Source organism: Otolemur garnettii, unplaced genomic scaffold (assembly GCF_000181295.1).
Source record: "Otolemur garnettii isolate 467f Iridium unplaced genomic scaffold, OtoGar3 scaffold00109, whole genome shotgun sequence".
NCBI classification, from domain to species: Eukaryota; Metazoa; Chordata; class Mammalia; order Primates; family Galagidae; genus Otolemur; species Otolemur garnettii.
This window is the reverse complement of record NW_003852504.1, coordinates 2,691,120-2,704,351: the sequence shown is the minus strand read 5'-3', so window position 1 is coordinate 2,704,351 and position 13,232 is coordinate 2,691,120. Positions and strand designations below refer to the sequence as shown.

The window sequence follows — 13,232 nt, the reverse complement described above, 5'->3', positions numbered from 1 at the left end:
AGCACCAGAGAGACAGTACCACAGCTACAGTTTTTGAGAAGTACATAAAGACAAAACCAATTTGGATCTAAAGGAAATTTTTAACCTCTTGCCTCTCCCTTCCCCCAGACTACATTTACAATTTTCAGTGACATTTTTACTTGGTTTAGAAAGCCAGACATGTCTACTTGCAATGAAAAAGTTCATTCTGATCAGGACTCTTTATAATTTAAACCAGAGTGGAGATGAAGGGAAATATGTTTTAAAGGTATATACTATAGGACTATGGTAGGCTATTTACATCAATTATTTCATTTAATCCTTAGTAGCACTCTCAGTTACTGTTAGTTATTCTTCTTTCCCAAGGCTGTACATACCACTAACTTGTCTATAGCTCTCCCTTCAGACTCCAAAGCCTGCATTCCTGGTGCTTTTTATTATAACTTATACATGTAATTGTGAATGGTTGCCTTTTCTCTCTCCCCCACTCTCCTTCCTTCCCTCCCTGTGATTATGGGTGTGGGAAGGAGAGGAAGGGAGAAAGATGGAAAGAGAGATGTTATTAGTACTAGAGTGTTCCCTCACAAAAATCCCAGATTAGTATGAAGTGGGAGACTGTAAACACTCCCTGTGTTAACAGTCTACTGAGCAGGAATTGGGCCTGTGTTCAATTAGAGCTTCTGACTAAGAGATTGTTAAAAAAATAAAACTTTTTTAGATTCTTTATACATTCTACTTATTGCCACTCCCATCCCCTGCAGCCTAACAGACTGCTGACTCTTACTGCCAAATGTGGTTGGCATTTTCCCAAACCCTGCCCTTAGGCTTAGAGGTAGGACAGGAACTCTGCAAAGAGCCACAACCCTTACACACTCTGCTGAGTCATGAAAATTGTCCCAGCTTCTTCAGGGGAAGGTATACAAACTGAATTCACCTCAGTTTGTCATAAATAATGTGAAGAACATAAAATAATTGTGATCATCCGTATTTAATAAAAATGATGATAATCTTCAAGTAAGTCATAGTGTTCCGGAAAACTTTTGGGTGGCATGTTACATTTTATCTTGGTTACAAATACCAAACAAATAGATGTAAAACAGACAAAATTAAATTTGATTCATGCTTTTATCCATCTACAAGGGACATAGGATTGTAAACTATAGTCAGAGTATGCAACACGATATAGCATTTTAAAAGCCAGACGTGGATATGGACAAATAACTTAAAGCAAAGTAGTGAGAATCCCTTTTTAATTGGTAATAAGGCCCTGCCCAAGTTTGCATTCTCTGGAATTGAGATGCTTGAAATGGAAAGGAGCAATTGAAATTCTTAAGGGACCTAAGGATAGTGGTTTATGAGGGTGTGACACAAAGTAAATACAATAAAGACAGCTTGAGGAGTTCGTGAGTATTGGCGCTCACGGCTATTTTGAGTAGCGTAAGCAATGAAGAGCACAATCTGGCAGAAAAAGGAATAAGCACAGGCAGAAATATGACCGTTGCAGAAATGAGCCTGGGATTCCAGTAGTATCTCTCACCTTCTCAAGTAGTATTCCCTGAGTGCCCCTCCCATAGGCCTTGTGAGACTTTTAACAAGAGGAGAAAGAAACAGGTCTGAGAAGAAATGGTCTGAAGGAATTAAAGTGAGAAGGACCTAATTATTTTGTCAGATATTTACAGCTACTGAAAATAAAAAGAACCCCCACCCAACAGCAAACTCTCCTGAACATTTCTTTTGTTGGCCTCACATCAAGGTCAGATAAAGCACAAGCTGTGTAGAAGCAGCTCACTCTAACATGGAATATGATCTAAGGCAATGCCCTTCTTGGACCTTCTCCATAGGGATTTATTACTGGAAGTAACAGAAGGGCTATGTTAGAACATTAGAACACAGTTCCAAGGCATGAACCCTGAGGTTGGGATTTAGAGTAAGGCTCTGGTGTACTGGCTAGACAATGAGTAAAATTTCATTGCAGATATTTTCCATCGGAGATTTTTTTTTTTTTTTTTAGAGGCAGAGTCTCATTTTGTCGCCCTCAGTACGGTGCCATGGCATCACAGCTCACAGCAACCTCCAACTCCTGGGCTTAGGCAATTCTGTTGCCTCAGCCTCCCGAGTAGCTGGGACTACAGGCGCCTGCCACAACGCCCGGATATTTTTTTGTTGCAGTTTGGCCAGGGCCAGGTTCGAACCCACCACCCTCAGTAAATGGGGCTGGTGGCCTACCCACTGAGCCACAGGCACCACCCTCCATTGGAGATTTTTGACATAGGTTTTTTTGTGTGTGCTTAAGATGTCAGGGAGCCAGAATAAGTCAGTCAGCACTGCTTAGCACCTAGTACAGGTGTTGCCTATACTTGACCAATACAGTGAAGGAGGTACTTGAAGCTATTTAGCCAGTTCTGATCCCCAGGGAACTATTGGTAAGCTGCCCCTCACAGGATATTAAACTGTCCCTTTCTTTTTTGAAACATGTGATGGATAAGCAGCTTTTCTTATAGTATCTGCACTTCTTTCTTTTCAGTATAAAATGATTCCCAATAGTTTTAAAGTGTAAACTGGAGTACAGGACTGTTACCCTATGAGGTTTTAAATCTGTATCAAAATGGACCACCTGCCAAATGCTTTCCCTTTATGAACCCAAGTTAAAGTTATTGACAGAAAGGAAAGCATTGCAGAATGGAGTGCCAATTTCTTATGGCATTTGTGAACTTAAGCCAAAATATTTGGAACCTTTAGCCAAATGGTTGATTCTGGAACTTTGGGAGCAACTTATAAAAATCAACAACCTGCATATTCTCTACTTAGTGAAAGGACAGAAGAGGGAGGAAAGAGATCAAAGATAGAGTCCAGAATGATTTCTATTCATTATTAGCAGTATTAAGTACAATGTCGTATGTTGTTCTTAGTAACATTTGTGAAGTGCTGCCCTTATAGCTGCAGATTTAAAAACAGCAGTCTGTAGATGGGCTCATTGCTAAATGACTCAGCCACAGATATAAACATTAGAAATGGCCTTAACCATGACATCAAGTTTTATTATTTCAGAGGAAATCACAATTGAGACTTGTCACCCCAGTGGGAATATATAAGTAATCCTTTATTCCTAGCTAATGAGGAAATGATTAAGAATGAAAAACAGGTTTACAGATGGAAGTTCAGAAGGGCTTTGTAATATATGCATTTTAATAGAATTTTAGGGTTATAAAAAACCATAAATGTGGTCAAGTCAAGTCCACCTACCTCCTTCCATACATAATCTGTTACTTGTATCCACTTAATTCTCAAGTGATCAATTAAGTTTATACTTAGATGTTTGCAATAATTTGGTACTCTCCACTATGAAGTAGGACATTTGATGTTTGAATATTTTTATTTATTGAATATATTTGAATATCTTTATTTATTGAATGTTTGCACAACTGAGCCAAGGTCTTTCTTCCTTCAGCTTCTGTCCATTGCTTCAGGTATAGTACCATCCACACAAACTACAATATGAATTGAGGCCTCTGGAGTTGTATAATGTGGTGGTCCTGATTCTGCTTACCCTTTGGAACTATACCAAGCAACCTCACCCTGCTTCTTTTTGATAGTCCCTAGAAATATTGGAAAACAGTTATAATATGCTCCCTGAGTGACACGTGGTTTTTATTTTATTGGGGTATGATTTATATGACATACAATTCACCTATTTAAGTATATAATTCAGTGATCTTTAGCATAGTCACAAAGTTATGCAACCATCATTGAAATTATAATTTTATAACATTTTTATTACCCCCCCCACATAAGTAAACCTAGATCCCCTTAGCCATTACCTCACAATCGCCTACACACATGTACCCCAGTGCTAGGTAACTACTAATCTACCCTCTCTCTATGGATTTGCCTATTCTGCACATTCCATAGGAATGGAATTATAAAATATATGACATTTTTCATCTGGCCTTTTTCACTTAGTATAATGATTTCAAAGTTAATCCGTGTTGAAGTGAATCAGTATTTCATTTCTTTTTATGACTAGATAATATTCTATTGTGTGGGCATACCACAGTTTACCTATTCAACATTGATGGGGATATGGGTTATTTCCACTTTTTTTGGCAATTGTGAATAATGCTGCTATGGTATTCTTGTGTAAGATTTTATGTGGATACATGTGTTAATTTCTCTTAGGAGCATACCCAAGAGTTTATACCTGGGTTATATCATAACTCTATGTTTAACTTTTTGAGGATGCATCAAAATTGTTTTCCAAAGTAGCTGAACAATTTTACAGTCCCACTAGAAATGAATAAGAGTTCTAGTTTCTCCATAATCTTGTCAACACACTGTTGTCTCCCTTTTTTATTTTAGCCATCCTAATGGGTGTAAAGTGGTATTTCATTGTGGTTTTATAAATATTTTCTACCATACTATAAGTTGTCTTTTCATTTTCACAATTATATTATGTACAGTAGAACATTTCTAATTTTGATAAAAGCCAGTTAACTATTTACTTTTTCTTCTTTGGCTTGTGTTTTGATATCATATATATATTTTAAAAAATTGCTTAAGTCAAAGTCATGAAGATTTGCTCCTATCTTTTCTTTTTATAATATTTCATTCGTTATTTTTTTATTTCATGTTAATGTGAGAGTACAAACAAATAGGTTACACTATGTGCATTTGTTAGGTAGAGTCCCTCTTGTAGTTTAGTCCTGCACCCAAGAGGTATGCCATATACCCTTACATTGTACCCATTAAGTGGGAGCATACCAATCCTCTCCCCTTCTTCCCTCTCCCCACTTTTTTATTCCCCCTCCCCCTGACATATTTTCTTACAAGTTTTTTAAAAATTTAGTTCTTATGGCATGGACGTGGAGAGAAGGGAACACTTTTACTCTGCTGGTGGGACTGCAAACTAATACAACCTTTTTGGAAGGAAGTATGGAGAACTCTCAACTCAAACTAGACCTTCCATTTGATCCTGCAATCCCATTACTAGGCATCTACCCAGAAGAAAAAAATCCTTTTACCATAAGGACACTTGCACTAGACTGTTTATCACAGCTCAATTTACAATCAACAAAATGTGGAAATAGCCTAGATGCCCACCAACCCAGGAATGGATTAACAAGCTGTGGTATATTTATGCCATGGAATACTACTCAGCCATTTAAAAAGATGGAGACTTTACATCTTTTGTATTAATCTGGATGGAAGTGGAGCACATTCTTCTTAGTAAAGTATCACAAGAATGAAGAAGCAAGAATCCTATGTACCCAATACTGATATGAGGACAATTAATGACCTAGTATATGGTGGAGGGTGGGGAAAGGGGAGAGAAAAGAGAGGGAAGGAGGGTAGGGTGGGGAGGTCACAGTGTGTGCCACATCTCTTGGGGGTGGGACACAATTATAAGAGGGACATTACCTAACAAATGCAATCAGTATAACCTGATTCTTTGTACCCTCAATGACTCTCCCCCCCCCAAAAAATTTAGCTCTTACATGTAGGTATATGATCTATTTTTAGTTAATTGTGGTGTATGACATGAGGTAGGGGTCCAACTTCCTTATTTATGTGGCTATCCAATTGTCTCAGCACCATTTATTGAAGACTATTTTTCCTCTACTGCATGGTCTTGGCACCCTTGTCAAAAATCAATTGAAGGTAAGCATGAGTGTTTATTTCTGAATACCCAATTCTGTTCTATGGATTTATATTCCTACTCTTACTTCATTATCTTGATAACTGTCAGTTTGTAGTAATTTTGAAATCAGAAAATGAGAGTCCTTCAACTTTATTCTTTTTCAAGATTGTGTTTTAGCTATTCTGGGTCACTTGTATTTGTATATGACTTTTAGAATCAGTGTCAATTTTTGCACAAAAGCAGCTTGGATTTTTAAATGGATTGCTTTGACTCTATAGAGAGTGACTGATGTTTAAAAGGCACATACCTCACTTAGAATAAGACCCCATGAGGGGTGGCTCTATATCGTTTCCCTATACCATTTCTCACCAGTAACACCACTTCAGAACCAAAACCTATACTTTTTACAACTACCCTTTTGTTTTCTGAGTAGCCAGAATCCATATGGTATAAATATGTAATATCAGAGAACCAAAATGAAGCATCCTATTCAGTGACAACCTCTTGCATTTGATTGGGATTATTCCCATCTTCGTGAAGAAGCCAAGAGAAACAGTTAAAGGAGAAAATTAAGTCAGAGATGACTTTCTTTTATTCAGACTCATCCTGGAGTGAGTGTACACGTGTACATGTGTGTGCATGCATGCATATGTGTTAATGTTAGTGTCTGGATCACTAGTGGCTGTGTATACACGTCTCTGTGCATGTTTCTATTTTAATACTTGTGCATAGATATGTTTATGCATGCATGTGTATCAATGTGAATGTGTTGTTTTTGTGTCTTTTGTTTTTGCTCTTGAACCATAGCAAGGATGCCTTTTGATAATGGACTAGAATTCAGTGGTTCTCAACCTTCCTAATGCTGCAATGTATTTTTATTGTTAAAAAGGGGTTGCGACCCACAGGTTGAGAACCTCTAGAATAAAATTAGCTGAACTTATTGAGATTTCAGAGTTACATGTGAATTTGACCTTCCCACCTGAAAAGGGTATTATCTTTTATTTCTCTTCTTTCCTTCCTCTATACCTCATTTCCTTGCTTAACACTACTTTCTGTGTTTGCTCCTTGGTTACTAAGCTGCCACACCACAAGATTTTCATGCTATTGCGCATTCCCCTGCACTGCGGTGATCATCTGTGCTGCCTACCTTGCAATACTGGTTTATTTGCCTTGGCCCCTTCTTCCCAACTGTTACTACTAAAGAGTCAGTTGTTCTATAAAACTTTTCTAATTCCCTCACACCCCATACCTTAGAATTAGGTTGTCCAACCTTTTTTTTCCTTCTCTGCTGCACATTGGCAGAAGAAGTGTTGTCTTGGGCCAGACATTAAATACACAAACACTAATGAAATCTCATTAGCAACAGAAAAGGCCCATGCATACTTTTTGTGATATCTGTACCACAGATAAGCAATAAAAAGTGCTCCCCAAATCAGCATGTAGCCACAGGTTGGACACCCCTGCATAGATGGTGTCAAGAGTGCTATGTCATGTATTTCTCACTTATAGGTGGAACAGAGTATTTACCATGTGGTTTTCTAGACCATGACAAACACAGCTTAGTACCCTTCTTTGTTAGAGTATGGAGAGTAGAAAGCCAATCCTCAAGAATGAAGAGAATTCAGTCAGAGTTTTAAAGCTTAGTTAACTAGAAAGCTAGTGTTTAAAGCCTCTAGCTTAAAAAACATAATTCTTCTCACCTTTATTCCTTCCTTCTTTTCCTTTATTTCTCTCCTTCGTTGCTTCCATTAGTGTATGATCTGTCATCCAGAGGTAGATTAGGAATGAAGGTAGGTAATAGTTTTTAAGTATTAACTCTAGGCTGATGCTGAAATCAAGTAGAGAGGGGATATGTCACCATGGGGAAATATCCAAATATCAAGGGTTGGGGAGACATACTTTGAAAAAGACTTCTTGAAGGTTCTGATATGATCTTCAAGGGATATTATACCAGCCTGGATGAGAATCACTGAGATAAATAAAAGTGACTACTTATATCATCTGTGAAAATTTTGCTTTTTATCAACCTTAAATGACTTCCTATATATAAATATCAAATAAAATAAAACAGAACAAAACTAATGCTGAAGAAAATGGTAATTTATTTAGAACAACTTCTGAAATGGTTTTCATTATTTTCAGTTCGCTATATCCATCAACTATGAGGAACCTAATGAGGTAAAGAAGTTCTTGGAAATAAGGGGGAAAAGGGATATTCTACCCTCAGTGATCCTGCATATCATATGCTCTAGCAGATTATGTGGGGAGGGAACACCACTTTCTAAAACAGACGATGAGAAGCAAAATGCTCTCAGGGGCTTCTCCCAGTTTCAGAATACTTTCCCCTCACGATTACACTAATTAGAGATTCTGTATTGGTTGATAATCTCCTCGTAAGATACAAATGTCTCATGGGAAGGCTAAGCTTCAATCATATTTTAGCATCAATTACTTTAATGAAATATTCCAATCTATTTCTATCTGAGGTTTCTGTTCTTCAGTGGCTTAGAAAGAGAGGTATAAAGGACATGTGTATATCTCCTTGTCTCCTCCTTTACCTGTTTGATGGTATTATGGTGAGGGATCTTCAAAACACTTTTGTGGTAGATGACTCAAGTGTCAGATGAACCATGTGCTATAGATTAATTTTATTCTTTCTTTGTCTTCCTCCTTCACCTTTGTAAATCCTATCCAACTTACCCAACTTAAATCCTATACATCACAGAAAGCCTTCTCTTCTGCTGCTAGCCTATGCCAATTTTCTCCTGTGAACTGCAGTAGTACTTATTTTCTATACCATCTAATGCAGTGTTCAATTGGGTATTATACATTTATATCCTCCTTCTATTCTTCAGTGAGTTTATATGTCCCCACCTTATGCCCCTGATACAAGACTAGTGGTGTATATCTTACTATAAATGACTGTTAGGAGGAAATGATTGTAAGTTCTTTAAGGCAAGGACTATGCCTTTCTGATTCCAAATTTTAGTATTCTTCAGGGCATGTAAAACAATATATTTGGATCCAGGGAAAATCAGCTATAACTACTGTTATAATTAAGATTTGACTCAATATTGTTATCTACCTTAAAACATAAAATATTCACAAGTGGATACTATGATGGATATGCTGTACAGAAATGACTTTATTCACTTGGCCTAAATTGATAAAATTCTTTCCCTGCTTTACACTAACTAGCCTTAGTTCATGGTACTAGTCATTCCTATTGGTCTTGATACTGGCTCCTTCTCATAATGATTGTGGGAACATTTAGAAATGCCATTCCGTAGCATCAAGCAGTAGGCTGGGAACATTGAAGAAACTGTAGCCTGTATCTCTCTCCCTCCCCCTCCACCTCTGTTTTCAAAGATCTATACTTGGTAAGCCTAGTAGTGGGTTTTTTTTTTAGAACATATCGGAAACAATGTTCCTTTAGGTAGAACCACCCTTTTTTAAAAACATAAATTCAAAAGAGGCCAAAATAAGAGAGTAGCTTTTAATTCCCACTTGCTGGAATAGTAAAAAGAGTAGCCATTGGCAGAATGTATGTTAAAGGGATTTATATATTTAATCATCTCCCTTCTGCACTTACTCACCCTTGTACTTCTTCCTTGTAACATCAGGTAGAATACAGTGCTGACGACGGCTTCTCTTCCTCCAAATTAAAGCTTAAAATTATGAACACTATGTAATGAAATGGTGATTTTTATTCTGTCTTGGTGGTAAAATGGGATTTGCTGATGTGTAAAATGAGACAAAGATAAATAACAAACAGATGTTCTCACAAAATGTTCATTAAATCCCTGCCTAGAAGAAGATGTTGGATTACATGTGTTCAAACTGTAAATGTGTTGAAGAATAAGGAGCTTTTATACCTTAATGCTCAATTTAGGAAAGACTATATAGCTTTCTCTGTAAAAATCATACTAATCAGTGACTTACAGTCTCTTCCTCATCTCAGAGTGGCTTGTCATGACTGTTTTTAAACTTTTCTTATTGATTTTGACAGTTCCAATTAGCCAAACAGCCATCACCTTACTGAGAGATTATAAAGTGAGTTTAACCCTCTTGGATTGTAAGGTCCTAGATAGGGGTTACTGAACATATGGAAAATATGACTTTTGCTTAGATAATCTCTTGAGGACTATCTGCCATGGAGATTTGATAGTGATTTGGGAAAAGTGGAGTTGGGAAGGGACAGCAGGAACAATACCACCCTCATCTTGTTCCTGTAGTTCTTTAGTTACAAGTAGAACTTTTGACCCCTTATGCTTTATACAGCTTGGTACTTCTATCACTGACAGGGTAGTTTTAACCTCAAAGCCTAGAGTCAAAGAAGAACAAAGGGAAGGAAGAATAGAAAGAAGAAATTAGTGGAAGGAAATAAAGACGAAGAAACCACACATCAGGAGAAACCAGCAAAAAAAAAACTCTGGCGACATGCAGAACCGGAACAGATCAGCTCCCCCGGGTATCACAGTGGAGCTACCACAGACGATTTCACCCCTAAAGAAATTCTGGGAATGACAGAAAGGGAATTCAGATTATGATTGGCTAAAATGATGTAGAGAGAATTGAAGGGCATGTAGAAAACCAGCAAAAAGATATTCAGAAAATGTCCCAAGAAATTAACATAATTAAAGACAAAGTCTCCAAGGATCTGGGCAAAATTAGAAAGGACATAAAGGAGCTTAAGGAATTGAAGGAAGAATTCAGAGAGTTTCAAAATTTAGTAGAAAGTTTCAACAATAGATTAAATCACAGAGAAGCAAGAATCTCAGAGCTTAAAGACAATGTGCTGGAGCTAACCCAGTCATTTAAAGAGCCAGAAAAGAAGAGCGTGATGGCAGAGCAATGTCTGAGAGAGTTATGGGGCTACATTAAGTGTATAAACATATGAAATATAGGTGTCCCTGAAGGAGAAGAATAGAGTTTCAAAAGTATGGAAGCCCTAGTTGATTATGTTATAGCTGAAAATTTCCCAAGCCTAGTAAAAGATACAGACATACACCTACTAGATGGACATCAAAACCCAGGTTGACTCAATTAAACAGATAACCTCCTAGACACATTATAATTAATCTAGCCAATGTGAAATTGACAAAGCAAATTCTTAGCCAGGCATTGTAGCAGATGCCTGTAGTCCCAGCTTCTTGGGAGGCAGAGGCAAGAGATTTGCTTAAGCTCAAACGTTTGAAGTTGCTGTGAGTTGTGATGCCCTAGCACTCTACTGAGGGCAATATAGTGAGACTCTGTCTCAAAAAAAAAGAAAAGAAAAGAAAATTTTGGAAGCACCCAGGTGTAATCAGCACCTGACCTACAAGGGCAAGCCCATCAGGGTAACATCTCACTTCTCAGGGGAAACTTTATAAGCCAGAAGAGAGTGGGTTCCTACCTTCAATCTTCTCAAACAAGATAACTTTCTGCCTTGGATTCTGTATCCTTCAAAACTAAGTTTTGTATTTGATAGGGAAATCAAATCTTTCACTGCCAAGCAAACACTGAAGAAATTTGCCACTACCAGACCAGATCTGCAGGAAGTAGTACTCAGACTTGTACTTTGCATAGACAAACACATCGGCCCATCAGCAAAGTTAAAGACACCCATATACTAAAGGACAGAGTCTAGCTATGGCAATGGTCCAAGTGACAAAACAAGGCAACAAAGCCCCACACAACAAGCTAAACAGAACTCTACCCTACTCATTAATTCTCTCAATGAATGTTAATGGCTTGAATTCCCCACTGAAGAGACATAGATTGCCTGATTGGATACAGAAATATAAGCCAAGTATATGTTGTCTTTAGGAAATGCATTTAACCCTCGAGGACAAATAAGCAAGGTGAAGGTTTGAGAAACAATATTTCATGTAGCCTGTGTCGCCCAGGCATGCCCAGTGCTGGGGTGCAGTGGCAGAGTGGGCAGCCAGGCATGGAGGAGCTGAGCATGTGCAAAGGTGCCAAGCAGCCACAGAGGGTGAGGGGGTGGGTAGGAGCCATGATCCTGCATGATGAGAAATTTTGGAGTGATTCTCTGTCCTCTGTGTAGTTGATAGTTTGGGTGGTAGAGATGATGACAGTGTCAAAATCTTTTTCCAGGACCTTGCCAGTGGAATCAAAGACTTCATATGGGGTCTCTGCACCATCTCAAAGCTAGATGCTCAAATCTAGCAAAAGAGAGAAGAACAGTGTCAAAGAAGGGCAAGTAGTGTCCTGGCACAGAGGACAGCCCAGAGTATAGAGCAGAAGCACGAGAGTGAGCCATGTATTGTTAGTAGAATTTTATAGTTTTGTGCTTGGAATAATGGAATATTCTGGTTTAGTTTCCTCTTATTTTATCAAGTGTTTATCCCTGTGCTTCAGTCAGTAACAGCCCAAATTATTCATCACTACATGGAGATGTTTGGTCATGGCTGTAATTCTTCTCGCATCAATTTTCAGTGCTCTTTTTTCAGGTACTCCTCCTGTTTGTGCTTAGCAAAGTTGTAAATGCCATTTGGTTTCAAGATACAGCTGACCTGGCATTTGAGGTATCAGGGAGGAAGCCTCACTCATTCCCTAGTGTCAGAAAATAATTGCTGATATGCTTTTCAACCTTTTGTTGCAGGATATTTCTTTATCTAGGGAATGTTTGTGAGCTTCTTTTCTATCCATCTTATTGGTAAGCTGGTTAGTCTCCTGCATATGTCTCTTCTCTACTCACTATATTGCTTCAAATATTGTTGGTTCAATAAAGGAATTGAAATGCACCCATAGTTTTCAAACATAGAAAGGAATTGACCCTACTACTTTGGATTTGGTTTGCCCTTGGCTTTTCTCACAGCAATACAGTCTGACTTCAGCATTATGCAATTCATCCATTTAACAAGAACACTTGTGCACCCTAATATTTTGAAATAAAAAGTATTTAAAAATGCAAGAAAAAAATGTGTTATGTATGTATACAGTGGAATATCATTCAACCTTAAAAAGAAGGAAGTCCTGACACTTGTAATAACATGAATGAACCTGGAGAACATTACATTAAGTCAAATAAGCCAGACATAGAAGGATGAATATTACATCATAACACTTAATATGACAAGTCTAAATAGTCAAACTCATAGAAGCAGGAAAGTAGAATGCTAGTGGGCCCAGAAACTGAGAGAAGAGTGAAATGAAGCGGTATTAATGTACAAATTTTGCTTATAAAAGGTCCATTAATACTAGAGAGCAACTGTACAGCTTAGTACCTAAATTTAATGATACTGTATTATATCCTTAAAAATTTACTAAGGGTGTAGATCTTATGTTAAGTGGTCTTATAAGACACACATAAATAATAACAAGTAAAAGAGTGGTAGGAAACTTTTGGAGGTGATTAATAGGTTTACAGTATAGATTGGAGGTCATGGTTTCATGGTGTATACTTATATCTCAACTCATCAAATCTGATACATTATCTGGGCATAGTGGCTCATGCTTGTAATTCTAGCACTCTGGGAGGCTGTGACAGGTGGATTTCTTGAGCTCAGGAGTTTGAGAGCAGCCTGAGCAAGAATGAGACCCCCCTTATGAAACTAATTTAAACCTTTTTATATGAAAGCTATAACCAAATAGCCTAAGAATATGGGGAGGG

General features: G+C 37.7%; 1 pseudogene; it reads left to right on the top strand.

Annotated features, from left to right (window-relative positions):
* The first annotated feature begins 11,546 nt into the window (after window positions 1–11,546).
* Window positions 11,547–12,392, top strand: LOC100954743 (annotated as a pseudogene).
* The last annotated feature ends 840 nt before the right edge of the window (window positions 12,393–13,232 follow it).